General features: G+C 45.8%; 1 long non-coding RNA gene across 1 annotated transcript; it reads right to left on the bottom strand.

The window, feature by feature from the left end:
* Nucleotides 1–483: 483 nt before the first annotated feature.
* Nucleotides 484–5,576, bottom strand: LOC109500668. Its single transcript, XR_002158368.3, has 3 exons — nt 4,949–5,576; nt 4,676–4,765; nt 484–1,302 (listed from the first exon to the last, which is right to left on the bottom strand). It is a non-coding gene; the product is annotated as an uncharacterized LOC109500668 (long non-coding RNA).
* Between the last annotated feature and the right edge of the window lie 7,252 nt (nt 5,577–12,828).

Genomic DNA, 12,828 nt, shown 5'->3' with positions numbered 1-12,828 from the left:
GGCCATGTCCAGCTGGCTCAGTGGCACCCCTTTCCCAGGCTTGGAACTCGACAAACAGGGAGAGTGTGCTCCCCTTGCTAATGCTCCTCCGGGTGCCATCTGGGCCCCTGATATTAGCAAGAATCTTAGGTTGTTGTTTTTACTTTTATTTATTTGGCTATATTTTGAAAAAAATTAAAGTGAATCTCTGAGGCCATAACTCGTAAAACTGCCAGCCGAGAGCCTTAAATCTACCCTAGGGCTCTAGAGGCAGCCCAGTTGAAACCATTATCTAGATAATTAGACAAAAACGAAACTTTCTGCCATCCGGGAAGAGCCACCTCTCACCTATCTGGCTTCAAAGTCCACCATCAACTGCATGTTACAGATAATCGCCCGCTGCGTAGATGCAGCATTATACCCACACAATCTACCAGCAAGCGGCCATTCCTTGGAAAGGAAACACAACAGACACTGCACAAAATCACTTGATTCTGGAAAAAATCAATATCGAAATTAGGTTTATTGTCTGCTTATACGATTAAAAATGACAAAGTGTTGCCTTTTATTCTCATAAAAAGACAGAGGGCTGAACAAAATAATTTACTATGGTGTTCTGCTCATTTCATTTGCCTGGCAAAACCTGGAGGAGGCTGAAAGGGCGTTTGTGAAGCTCAGTGGTGAGGCCAGAGACCCCTTGCTCAGGGATGAGCTCGCCAGCCATCAGAGACATGTGCTGCTGCTGCTGTGTGAGGGTATTATATTTCCTAACCTTCAGTTTACAGCAGTGCGGGTCTAGCTTCCTCAGTTCTCAGTTCTGCTTCATTCTAAAGATGTGCTGGGCCATCTGTACCTTGCCCCTAATTTCTTTAACTCAAACCCATGTCCCAGGTCTTGTTCCCCTAAATAACTCTAAGGATGACACTGCTTTAGAGGTTGCACAGGTCTGGCAGCGTCAGAGCCTTCCCTCAGTCGTAGCCTCCCAGATCCTCGTCCAGCCACCCTGCATCTTCCATTGCAGTCCTAGTGCGTGTATACATCCGTGTGCGTATGTGTGTGCGCGCGCGCGTGTGTGTGTGCATGTGCGCGCTCGCTCCTGACCCTCTGCTTGGCCCGCGCTCGCGCCTGACCCTCCGCTTGGCCCGGAACAGGCTCCCTTCCCCCGAAGGTTCGTGGGTTTCCAGAGTCTGGGCTGCAATCAGGAAAATGGGGTTTCGGAAACCTCTGCACTGGATTCTCCAAGTGTGGCCGGCGGTGAGCGCATTCGAGGAATACGAGTGTATTGGGCGTGCGCTGGTTACACCAACGCCGGCGGGTATTTATCTACGTTAAAAACAAAAAGAAAAACCAAAAAAAAAAAAAAAATCCACCATGTGAATCTCGTCTCAAATTCATTTCCCTCTCCCTTACCTTTACCCCCAGTAGCCGAGTTAGAATCTACCCTCATCTCTCAGCTTCTGCTCTTCGGTCAGAGACCAGCGTGCCCAGAGCAGGCTCCCACTCGTTCACTGCCTTGTTCTAGAACAAAGTGGCTCCCAACCGCGCACTAAGGTTCATGGAGCGTGGCCTGCGAGAGAGTGTGAATAGCTTCAAGAGCACTTAGCACAATTAGGAAAATAACTACCAAGCCAGGTCCCTTAGAATTCCCCCGCGCCTTCCGATTTGGAGCTGGTTCTGTTTAATGGGTTGCACAAGCGCGGATTCATTTGTTAAAGTCGTTAATTGGCTCTCCTTTTGTTCTGGAACCTGGAGGATTTATCTCCTGGAGGTTTCTGAAATGAAACCTAACCTAACCCTCTCTTCTATGGAGTCCCTAGGGACGTGGCTTCTCCAAGGTCGTTTGGCCTCTACTCCCGGTCGAGGGCTTAAGGTAAAGCCGGCATGGATTGCTTGTTACTTGGAAATCTGACAGGCCCGGCTGGGTGCTGAAACTGGGCTAGCAGCAGTCCAGCCCCACCAGCTTAGCCTTCTTTCGGTATCGGGCTCGATGCTGCTCTCTGCCCTGTCCGGCCCATCCAGCGTACTCTCGAGTCAGGCACCTTGCCGGGAGATGCCCAAAGAGAGGAGGTGAAGGCCCTGGGTCCTGACAGGCAGGGCTAGAGGAGGCTGCCTTTGGAAGGAGGAAGGCCGAATGAGGATTGGGGCATTGGGTGGCCTCTGCTGTGTGGTAGCTCCAGCTCCTTCCTGTGTCAAGGCAGATTCATCTACCAGCTTCTCAGGGAACGAACCCGGCAGTCTCCTATCCCTGTCCGTCTCTCCAGCCTCTTTTCCTTACTGGCCTCTGTCTCCAGCCTTGAGAGTCCCAGAGCTGGGGTTTCCAGGTCAAAGGTCAGACCTTCACTCCTTCACTAGGCTTGAGGTTCCACCTGCTTGGCTTCTGGTGTGAGGTGAGCGCAGGATTCGCCTGGCCCATCATTCTCTTTTGGATGCCCATTGCCAACCAAAGAGGGAACAGATGCTGATCTCAGAGCTCCCTCCTCCCCTACTTAGCCCTGTCTGATAAGGTGGGGTCTTGGTGTGTGTGTTTGGGGGGGGGGGCGTTCAGTTTAATTTAGAAAATCATATCCAGACCATAAAGTCACTCATCTGGATATTTTAGGAGATTTATTTTTATTTTGGTGAGGGTGGGGAGGTTTAATGATTTCTGTAGGTGTCCAAATTGGACTGGTTTTGAGCACAGGATTGACCACAGGAGCAGGCTTCCTTTGCATCATTGCATCATTTCCTTTGCTCCAACCCTGGTCAGAACTGGAAAGAAGTTGTCACAAGGGATCCAGGAGAGGCAAACGAATACCTAGCCCTCCAAGACGGCAGATCTGTTCCAAAGGGGCCGACCTTTTGCATGAATGGGGGCAAGGTCAGCAGAGTAAAAAGCAGATTTCTATGCATGTTCACGTGGCCCAATGTAATGAACATATCTCCATCAATTCCTGGAGGCAGAGGGCTCAATTTACTTCAGTTTTAGCAGAGGAACGTCCTCAGCCTTAGCTTTGACTGACTATACAGCAGCAGAGTAGTTAGAATTCTCTCTCCAATGAAAGCGATGGTCAATAGAATTCTCGGTATCAAATGAGCAATAATTTGCTGTGGCTACATGCTGGATAATGAAAGATGTTAGCAGGATCAATAAAAAATGAAAACACTTTTACTTACATCTTGAGTTACTGTTTTAAGAGAGGGAGAGGGATGCAACAAACCCAAAGCTAGGTTCAGAGCCTCCTCACACTCCCCTCAGACACACAAAGCTGTCACCATCAGACAGAAGCTTCTTGTAGCCAAGGCCTCTAAGTTACTCCTGTGCTCACAGAAGAGTAGGTTATTTACATCAAATTAACTCCTTAGAAACCTGTAATAATTTAACTATCAGAGTTGTAAAAATTTTATTTTTTCTACAGCCGGAAATAAATTTTAAATTGTTTTCCACCCAGAACTAAAGGTTACCTAACTAGTTGTAGTTTGTCCAAAACAGGAAAGCATCTCAAAGCTGAATTGCCCTTTGAAATGCCTTGAAATAAATGTGCACTTGACCAAGATACCCAGGAGGATGTGTGCTCTTTGGTTGTGCACACACAGGCAAAGGCATAGATTTAATTCTTTTCAATTTGTTACCTATGGACATTAAATCTGCAAACTTCAGACCTTAAACCTATTCTTCCCAGCCTAGTTAATTCCCTCATCTTCTTTCATAATCATTTCGTTTGTTCAATTTGTTTTCAATTTGCACTGGGTTTATTTGTACCTTCCAGTCTGCTTTTTTTACCATTCAATCCCAAACACTCCCTCTACATATCTAGTCTTTAAGAAACCTATTATGAAACAATCAGGAGAGCATTCTATATATTTTTTAAGATACAAAGGTTTAAAAGATGAGAAAAATATCCCGAGTGCTCTGCATAGAACGAGTACAACGAAAAAGCTCATGGATTGACAGCTTCCAGCACCGGAACCAATAGAAGCAAAGAACATGGGCCAATATGTGTTCGGCTGCTTCTATGGGTTTAAGAAGCCTACAATTTCTCACAACTTCAAAAAAAGAAAAGAAAGAAAAGAAAAGACAGATAATAAATTTAGCCGCCGCTTTTTGCTCTCTCACCAGAGAAGCCGGTTCTGCCATTGAGATAATGGTCAGTGCTGCAAGAATAGTGGCCTGTGATCATCTTTAGCAGGTTTGGGCTGAATTTGGAGAGCCAACCGAGCAACCTGGGAGATTCAGAAAGCGGGAAGCTCTCTAGGGATGTGGAGACAAGTTCCAATCGGGGTAATTCCCCACTACCCCCGTATGTGAATTCCGAGGGTCCAGTTCCACAACGCGCACCAGTGCAGGTGCTGTTCTGCATCCTCACACTGCTTCGCAGGAGAACCGCGCACAAACCGCATACGCGCTCGCGTACCGGCCACCCAGCTGGGCACGCCGGGATATTTACTCCCTGCCTGGGAGTCCTCCTCCCTGCCCTCATTTGCTACTTTAAACTCGCCAGGAGGACCCGTTAGCGGTCGTGGCTGGGAGGGCAGGCGGGAGGGGGGCGCCCCCGCTCGGCACCCAGGCCGTGACGCGGCTTCTGCCCTCCGCACTCGGCTCCCACCCTGTTTGCGTGGCCACAAGCTCAGCAGTGGACCTGAATGGCAGGGCCCCTGGAGCCCCTGCCCCGGCTTACCCACCCCCCTCCCCCCGCACGCGCTTGTGAGACTGGCTTACCCCGGTGGGCGAGTCGCGGCGCATTAGCGGATTTCATGGCAAGTTGCTTCTGTGACAAGCGATCAGGTTCGCGTTGGAGGATTTGCCCCCCTAAGGAGGGAGGGAAACGAGAGTCAATCTGCATAATTTCAAATGTGAAAGAAACCTGGAAACTGGGGAGTCTAATTTCAGGCACCCTAATTCCCCCCTCCTCAGAACCTATAAGCCGCCCCACCCCGCTCCCGCGTCAGTGAATCCTAAGAAAAAATAATCCGCACATGTCGCAGGTGATACCTTTTATTGTGCTCATTTTAAAGACCGGGACGGGTTGGCCCCCTCCATGAAGCCTTTCTCGACAGCTCAGCCCGGGGCAGGTGGGTCAGTCAGGCCGCTCCTGGGCCCGCGGATTCCTGCAGGGTCGCGAGGTGAGGGGTGCGAGAAAGAAAGACCTCGGGCTCCGTGCCAAACGGCCCCCTTTGGCGCGCAGGGTTTGAGCCAGACGCACAAACCCAAATTCCCTCCAGCGCCTTCGTCTCCATCTTTAAATCCAGGCAAAGATCAATTCTCCCTCTCCCTCGCACACACACATTTGCAGCCATAAATAAACAGCTCCCAGCTAAATCAGGAACCGGAGAAGAGAAAGAGAAAAGGAAGAACAGAGAAGGATGAGAACCGGAGCACGGGTCTCGCTTCTCCCAGGAGCCGGGTGGCTCCTTTTGGTCAGGCCACCCTCGCATTTGGGGTTGCAACTTGCATTTGAATAGCTGCCTGGGCTTGTTATGGACCCGGGAAAGCTCTGAGAGGGAATCACTATGCAAATTGTCCCAGTTACAATCGAAAGGTTCGATCTTCAGGAGCTGCCTGACGGAAGTTGATGTCAGCTATCTGTGCATTAGGGTTGCATTACCGCCTTCCCTGGCCTTCTCACCACCCCCTCTCGCGCCTGCCAGAGAGGTTTTTTTTTTCTTTTCTTTTCTTTTTTTCTTTCTTTCTTCTTCTTCTTTTTTTTTTTGCTTATGTGTATATTTTCCCTCAGTAATTAAAAAAAAAAAAGCGGCGGCGGTGGGAGGGGGGGGAAGGCTGAAGGTGGTGGCGTAGCTGGCTCGGGCCTGGGAGGCCCACGGGTGGAGGGAAGGAGGTGTGGCCGCTCTGGTGGGTAGGAGAGGGTGGGGGGAGGGTCATTCTTTTGCAGCAGGTGTTGACGGTGCGTCTGAAATCAAACATTTAGAAACGTTTTTTTAGCGCTTTGCTGGACTAGATGGCTACGAGGGGTGGGGGCGGAGATGTCTGCCTCCGCCCGCCTGCTTGATCCTACAATGCTGGCTACAGATCAATACCCGCTCACTGTAATCCTAGTAATTGTAGGACTCGCAGCTTTTATTTAAAAAAATAATAATAATAAAAGGACACTAGGGCGCGGGCAGAGGGCTGAGGCAGCGTGGCTAGGCGTGGTGCCGCCGGGCGTCTTTCTGGGCTCCTATCTTTTACCTTATTACCCCGAAAGCTCCCCGCAGTGGGATGGTTTTGAGATTCCAGCTCTCAGGTATTAGCCCGGGAGGCGCAGGGACCCTCGGGAACAGCGAGGCTCGAGTGGCTTTCGGCCGGGAACCGCGCTCGCGCGAAGGCACTCCTTGCGGCTTAGGGCAGGCCGCGTGCGGTAGAGCGGTCCGCCCGGAATCCGGCCTCCTTGCGGGCCCTGGAGGGAGGGCCAGGCCTGGAGGTGGGCGTCCTGAGATTGGACAATGGCTTGCTGGCCTTAGGCCACACAGGCTCTCGACCACGAGGCTGCGGGTCCCGAGGATGTTGGAACTTAGGCCTTTCGGCATAGAAGACGCGGTTTTGTCCCGCTTCGGCCGCTTCCAAAGGCCTGAGGCTGGGCCAGGCTTCCAGCTGCCAGGGAGAACGCCCTGCCGTAGGCCTGGCGTGGGCGCTCCACCCGGGAGGCTGGCAGGGGCACTAGGATCCGGCGGTTTCTCCCGCGCGGCCACTGAGGCCTTGGCTTCCACCGGGAGCGCAGCCATGGCCCACTGACCCCGCTGTTCTCCTGCGCCGGGCGTGTTTGCAGGGCGCCTGATGCTTGGGCCGCCCTCCCCTTGCTGGCAGAGTCGGGGCAGGACCGCTGGGGCCTGGGGCCGTAGCCCCCACGCGGCTGGCAGCGCGCAGCTTCTGGAGACCTCGAAGATGACCATCTGTCATTCAATTAAGGTTTCAGGGCAGCTGATGGGGGAGCCAGGGTCAGCGACCTCAGGACAAAACGGCCTGCTGCCTCGCATAGGAGAAGTTCAAATGTTAAATGCAGAACATTGTGCCCTCTCCCAGCCCTGGCCCCCGCCCAGCCGCAGGTCCGGCCGGTGGACAGCAGTGGGGTGAAGGGCAGCGGTCATTAGCACTTAGATTTCAGCTCTGGGCCGGGCTCCTTCTGTTGGGTCATTTTGACCAGAAAACCTTTAACCCTTTCACTCCAGCCCTTTCGGTAGGAAGGCCAGCTTGTCTGAAGGAGGAAAGAAAGAAGGAGATCAGATACCCCCATATATAGAGGGACCAATATTTCTGGTCGCTTCTCCATAGGAGAGGAACCTACAAGATACAAGGAAGACAGTTCCTTATAGCCAAACCAAAACGTGTTCATAAAGTTTTATTTTTTACCTTTTAGTTTTGGGTAAGAAGTGCATTCATTAAGTATGATCATGAAACAAACCACTGGTCCAGTGTGGGAAGAATGGGTTTGTAAAAGCTCCAAACTTCCCTCCCATAATTATGTGTATCAAAACGTGTGAATGGTGATGAGTTTCAGCCAGCTACAGACAACCCCATTTAAAGTGCTGGTGATGAAAAGTCTCCATTGCAATCAGCCTCATCTACACTTGAAAGTATGTTGGACAGTTGACCTTTCCCTTTTGGGACTTTCCCATAATAAAATGAGGCAGAAAAAAAAAATTTAAACTAATGGGATTCAGAAAATACATTCATTAAGCATTCACAGGCTGTGGGCATTTAGGTGTTAATATTATTGGCTTCCTGACACTAGCCAGAAAGAAAAGCAGCCACATACTTAACTGTTATCAATGGAAGATCCAACTATTCCTCTCAATTATTAACCATGAAGCCTGAAACAACTCTATTAGCAAGATATCATTTCAAGGCTTGGAAAAGTAGGTCCTTTGGTAGGTTTGTTAGTAATGGAGGAAGGACCCAGGGCTTCTGGCTTCCAGCCCCAGTTCTCAACTTTAAACCTTAGTCCCTACTTTTTGGAAGTAACTATCAAGAAATCAATTAATCAATGAGACATGCAGCATTGAAGCACCTTAGCAAATTTTTCATTGGATATCAATGAATAATGCATGGCCCTCCAGTATATTGACTGTGGTAAATGGTCTTTAAGGTAAGGTGCTGCAACAAGTACCTTTAAATAAAATCAAAATAAAAAGTTTACCACAATCATAATAAATTGTTCAGTCATCTTCTTATTGACTCACATAGCATCTTTCTTCAGGGGCATTTGGAGTTATTTTTTTCCCCTTACAAACAGACCAGAACAAATTGATGAATTGAGCTTTCACTATGCTAATTTAGACATTATAAATATTTAATTAACATCCCTAATAGCCAGTCATAGTGGGCCCCGCTCTACTTTACACTGTTCTTAATCTAAAGTAAATGCTTTTCCCATTAATAGCCTGATGCCATATTAGCAGCTTCCTCGGTAAAAGGGCCCCATTTAGTCCAAGAGGAGGGGGGCATTGAGTAGTCTGCATTAGACAGAGGTTTATTCCTGTTTGTAAAGGATCCTGGGAACAGTATCAAGTCTCTACAGATTCCACCTTTCTCAGTTCTTGCTTAAGTGAGACAATCCTAAGAATAGGAACAACCTCTCAATTTCATGTTTCTAGACAAGGGAATCTTTTGAGGTTGTATTATAATAGAAACTTATTTTGGTAAGGCTTACATTAAAAAGTAGATTGTAGATAATGGATGACAATTTTCAAACTGTGGAATGTACTAGTCTTTTCTACAGAGTGGTGCAGTGAAAAGAATTGAAAGTCAAGTCAAATGATATAAGTTCAAATCCTGTGGCACTCACTGGTAGCGGGACCCTTGGGCAGGGGATTTAACCCCTCTGAGCCTCAGTTTTCTCTTTTAATGTGAATATAATTAATGTCTATGCCACAGGGTTACTTTTAAGATTAAATGGGAGAATATATGTGAAATTGCTTGTCATATATTAGATAATTAATATTGGGCTAATTAATAAATGACTTCCAAATATTCATTAACCTTTCTGTCCCTTTTATTTATTCTTGTCTTATCTAAAATATCCTGTTATAATCTAACATGACATCTGCAAATGTTTGTCTCATCAATTCTTGGATCTAGTTTCTACAATGTGGAGAGAAAGTGAGGTGTAGAAGAAGCCCTATCCAGCAGGCTGTATAAACCAGATACTAGGATTCTGACTTTCAAAAGCTCTGAGTCATAAACTGATCACTGAAATGTCCTTACACAACAGTCCATATGTGGTTTAGAAAGATTCTAAAAGCAGCCTGATATTTCCCAGGGGGCAGGAATCAGCCAAGAACAGAGAGTTCACGAAGTTAGAAACTCTCTGGGCTGATCTAACTCTGGGATATGAATCTGCAGATGCTGAACATGGTGGTAAACAGCTGAAGAAAGGAAGAGAAACTTCAGAGAACTTAAACTTAAAACGTTGGAAAGATAAGCTGTCTTATTCTGATAAAATGGAATTGACTTATTAGATGCTGCTGGTTGCAGAGACAACAGAAACCCTGAATTATTATTTGCCAGCAGAAAATAGATGCTACTTAATGTAATATAGACATGAATATCGACAAGATATTTATCTAGATATAGTAAATATACTAGTAAAATCATTTAGATTTTTTGTACAAACCAAATTTCCCTTTTTATTTTTGATTAGCAGTGGAAAGACTCAGAAAGATCAATGGGAAAGGGACAAGGGATTGGCTGAGATGACTTCCTAAGTAGCAGAGTAGTAGGAGGTATAGACAAACACAGCAGAGGCTGGCATTGGATAGCTCACTCTCTCTTCCTTGTGCTGCTTTTCCACTCTCTTGCTCTCAGTCTCTTCTTCTATCATTTTTTCTTTCTACTGTGTGAAGATTTATTAAATAGAAAGGGAAACATTTTTGCATGTCCCTTCCCATCCCCCAACATTTTATTTTGAGATACCCATGGGAAATGTTTTTGACTCCCAGAGGTGTGTCCCAGAGTGTTAGTTCCTGAGGACACCATTACTTCTAGGAGAATGCTTGGTGTGGGCTTAGAGAACTCTCATTATGCACGTCTTGGACCTCCTGAGTGAGGGCAATGGACCTGTTGGCGGTAAGCTATGGTGAGTCGTCCCTGAAGCTCTGTGGAACAGTGGAAAGTGATTGGTGGTGTGGAATACATAATATTTGCTTAGCCATCCACTGCCCAGTGAGTGCCAGGCAACTTGCCGGGCATGGGAGTTCAGAGGAAACACAAAGTTGTTCTTGTTCCTAATCTGAGTGAAGTGACAGATATTTAGATGCTATTTCAGAGATCTGAAGAAAGCTGTAAGAGTAGAGGATGGGTAGCTACCTTGGGCAGGGAGTTTGTCACTAAAGGCTTCACTCAAGGAAGCAAACCCTCAAGCTCAGGAGGAGAGATGGAATTGGGCAGGTGAAGATGAGGATGCAGGGGAGGACACAGAGGCAAAGAGAATAAATAGTACATGCGAAGGCAGTGCAGTCTGAGTGTTCAGTCTGGCAGGCATGAGGGTGTACAGCTGAAGAAGAAAGCTTGGGTCCTGTGAGAGACCTTGTTGCCAAGTTGGGCGTGGATTTTATCACTTACTCAACACGGAATCAAGAGAAATTCTTAAGCAGTCAAATGAGATGATCAGATTTATTTCTTAGGAAAATAACTGGTGGCAGAAAGAGGAGATTGGGGACAGGAAGGCCAATATAAAAATGACAAAACAGCAAACCAAAGCAAAACTAGTATTCATACTCTTGGTATATATAAAGCTTGAATTTATTAAATGATTTCCCAATTCTCCATTTCTTTTAATTCAATCACAGAGAAATCAGTATCAATTTTTTTACATGTTTATTTATTTATTTAGAGAGAGAGAATGTGAGAGTGGTGGAGGGGCATAGAGAGAAAAAGAGGGAATCCCAAGGCAACTTCTACCCTGTCAGTGTAGAGCCTGACTTGGGGCTTGGTCCCATGAACCGTGAGATCATGACCTGAGGTGAAATCAAGAGTTGGATGCTTAAGCACTGAGCAACCCAGGTGCTCAAAGTATCAAATTTATGTAAGGAGAGTAAATGTGATTATTTTTCTATTTACTATTACTTTTGGTTAATTTTGTAAGAAATATTGTAAGTAACCCATACTTTGGGTTTGCCTTTGAATCTTGTTGTTCTCTATTGAACTTGATTTGCATGTTTTGGGTGGATGACTATTGTTCCTGGACCGGAAGCTTGTCTTCAGGGGCAGTGTGAGCTGGTCACTTTCAAACAAAACACAAAGCAATTCAAAACCCTTGAAGAATAACGTGGATCTTCATTATCTGTCTTCTTGGAAGTATCTTAAGACCTGCATTGCTCTTTCCACATCTTAAATTCCTAACATTCCACTTTAGACATCTCTTTCTTCTTCCTCCCAAGTCTCTCCTCTGCTTCCTTAGTAATGAAATTCCTAAAATGTTGGGTGTAGCAATGTGCTCAGATATGCAGCTGTATCTCCTGATCTCTCTTGCAGAAAGGGTAGTGGTCCATGAGAGGTGAATGGGGGTCTTATGGTGAGACTTTCAGAAAAGTACTTTACAGGACGCTGAATCAATTGGGATGTGTGACCTTTGGTCTTGCTTCTTCCTTTTTCCTGATATCTGGAACATAGACTCGATGGTTGGAGATGCAGTGATCATCTTGCACCTATGAGGCATTTTTGAGGGTAAAAGTTATATGTTAAAAACGGTTTGGCAGAAAGATAGAAGGAGCCTGGTTCCTAATGATCACAGAGTCATCATTCCAGCCCTTAATTGTGTACTACCTCTGGATTTTTTTCACAAGAGAGAAATAGGCCCTTATTATATTTAAGCCAAGGTTATTTCAGATGTGTTACTAGCAACTAAATATATTTCTAAGTGGTACAACCCCCACAGACTTTGAAAGTAAAATCTGACAATCCTGGCATGAATGCATTGACATTATTAATCAATCAAAAAACATATTTCCTTATTTTCATCACTTTGATAGTCTGTAACTTGTCATGGCAATATTGCTTTTTCCCTTTTTGTCCTATTGCTATGCAGATACATTTTGATTTCCTGTTACTTATCCTAACTCTAGTATTTATTCTATGTCTTCCTATTCATATGTTCTCTTTTATTTGTCTCTGTTTCTCATATGAAATGGCTTTGGATTTCTTGTATTTCTTAACTCAGACTTATTTATTATTGATAGTTGTAAGCTTCTAATTACTTCATTAGGTCTTTAAGGAGTTCATCTCTGAACATTTACATTTTGAAATATATATTCTGAAATGATAAATGCTTTATTTTTATATCTTCTTTACATCACTATTGAAGCCTTATGAAATACGTACATGAGTAAGTTATATTAATTAGTTTTACTTTAGGGTAGCATTGTTAATAAAGAGGTTATTGGGTCTAATTGGGTTGAGCAATACTTTTCTAGACCCATGCTACCCAAAATGTCTGCTTCTCTAGGCTGAAATGGGCTGGTCTCTGAGGCAGGTCTGCATTCAGGTGACGCTTAAAGTGATGGAGACTTATCCATCTACTGAAGAGAATGAAGCATTGGTTAGTGAGAGGCTGTCCTAAATGACCTTGTCCACAAGGCATGCAATTAAGGGTTTCTCTTTTGCTTGAGTTTGATTTATCCCTTCCTGTCTCCTTTGAAGCTTATAGCATTATTATTATTTTTTTCTGTTGTGGTGTACCCTCTTCCATTCAGATTTATTGACGCAAATAGCAACATCCCTAAATCTGTAAAAGTCTGTGTCCACATACCTTTTTCTGTTACTGTTCCTACTTCAGCACAGGAGCATTGGCTTCAAACTACTGACTTTTGTTGGTGTTACTGAGCATGGTGTGTGGTTACACATTACAATGGCCAGTGTCTTGTGGCTTACTTGACCTAATG

The sequence above is a fragment of the Felis catus genome, chromosome B3, assembly GCF_018350175.1.
Source record: "Felis catus isolate Fca126 chromosome B3, F.catus_Fca126_mat1.0, whole genome shotgun sequence".
NCBI lineage: Eukaryota > Metazoa > Chordata > Mammalia > Carnivora > Felidae > Felis > Felis catus.
Note: the sequence above shows the minus strand (reverse complement) of the source record. Positions and strands in the feature narration are given on the sequence as shown.